The sequence below is a fragment of the Brienomyrus brachyistius genome, chromosome 12 (genome assembly GCF_023856365.1).
Source record: "Brienomyrus brachyistius isolate T26 chromosome 12, BBRACH_0.4, whole genome shotgun sequence".
Classification (NCBI taxonomy): domain Eukaryota; kingdom Metazoa; phylum Chordata; class Actinopteri; order Osteoglossiformes; family Mormyridae; genus Brienomyrus; species Brienomyrus brachyistius.
In genome coordinates, this window is record NC_064544.1 from 17287781 (window position 1) to 17289744 (window position 1964).

Sequence of the window (1964 nt, forward strand, 5' to 3'; positions counted from 1 at the left end):
GTATAGCTGGGGGGAAGGGGTGGTGATGTGTCAAGGCTGTGATGTAGCTGTGGCTCCCCTACCCCCTTCCCCAAATCCCCACCCCCCCCCCCCCCCCAGTGAATCCAGCACAATATGGGCATGCGGGGAGTGTTGAAGGACAAATGCACAGAATGTTCTGAAGTAACGTCTGTATGTGTCGTAAGGCCAGTGGAATTTGTGTTCATTCGCAACCCACTTTGCACTGTGATCTGATGAATCATCACTTTGTCCTTGACCGTGTCGCTTGCTTTCTCTTAATTGCTTAACTGTATTCTTTGTCTTCCTCCTGAACATTCTCAATCCAGGTCCTGAGGCACAAAGAAAAAAAAAAGATGTTTGTTTCAAAATAAAGACAGGATGTAATCATCAACCTTGAGTCCAAAATCCTTGCATGAACCTGAGCAGTCCAATCTTGGGTTAGGGTGCCGTGGTCGTGAGTGGGGGGGTCGCTGATTGAAGTTTCAGGGTCGGCCGAGTGATTTCGCCGTCGGCCCTGTGAGTAAGGCACTCCCTGCCTTCTCAAAAAACTGAAAAACAAATGCACGTTGTGTTGGATAAAAGCATCTGCTAAGTCAATAAACTGTAAAATGTGCTGTATGTTCAGGGTTGAGCCCCTGATTGTTTCAAATGCAGCCGCCATTTACAAGATGCACGGCACCAAGATGGCTGCCTCTCAGCCGCCCCAGGGCCCGTGAGAGCAGGCTACAGCTATAACGCCGCGGTGATATTGTGAGCCGCCTCACCACTTAAAAATATTCTCTCATCCTGTGGATATTAGGGTTCCTGATTATATAGAATCAATAGAGTGGGTTGTTCTGCGGCCGATTTAAAGGTCAGAATGGGTTGTATCGCTATGTCTTATTTAAAACAGGGCTAAGCACATGTTTCGGTTTCACCGGGAAACAGCCGCACACCGTTTTACCCCAGCTGTCGCATTTTATGCCGTTTAACCCCTTGTGTGCCGTAAGAGAACTGGGGGGCCCCTTAAAAGGCTTTAATGCACCTCTTTAAGCATGAGCTGGCCTCTTTTTCCTTGGTCCACCTTTCCATTCTCCCTGTCTAGACCACATGCGACACCTCAGTTTGTTTATAACTGTCATGCATGGAGGTTCTTTTTTTTTGTTGTTGGGTGGGTGACATTAGAGAAGCCATTCAGTGATGTGGCCAGAGGTGCATTAATATAATAAGAAGCCCCCCCCCCCCCCCCCGATATTTTGGCAATGGTAAAAGTCATTGGTGTCTCACGCTCTCTGTCATCCATCAATTCTCTCCCGCTTAACTGGCACGTCTCAGACTTTTCACTCATTCCACAAGGTCTTGGCGATTTGCACAAAAATTATTTTGAAAGTCTGTAATTGTGTCCCAGTGTGAAGAGGGTCTTCACGAAAATCCATGAATCCTGATCCTATTCTTTTTTGTTTATTCGGGGTGCTACTGTATTGTGAGTGTTTGCTATGGTCTGAGTTTGATGAGTAGTGTTTTCTTTTTTACTCAATCCGGGTTCCTTGCCTCACAGGCCAATGTCTGTGCATTTGTTGACTAAACTAACACCAGCTACTCACAAGGTACCAACTCTCTGTAAATAATTGGTCTTTGCACAGTCTCTCCATGTCAGTATCATGTGATCGAAATCAAAACAAACACGAAAAAGAAAAAAAAAATCTTTGTACGCTTTACAGTTGTCTTATTAACTATTTGCACTTATTTAAAGCAGTGTTTCCTAATCCAGTCTTTGGGGACTCACAGCTCCCGGGAGCAAAATGTGAACTGTCTGGCAGAGAGCATAGAGGGAGCAAAAACATGGACCGACTGTGAGTCCCTGTGGACCGGACTGGGAAACGCTGAGTTTTTTTGTGTCCTGGTTATACGAGCTGTTCTCAAGCTCTGGCCATGGAAGCCAGGATATTGTAAAATATGTATATGTATTTTATTCATATGCATAT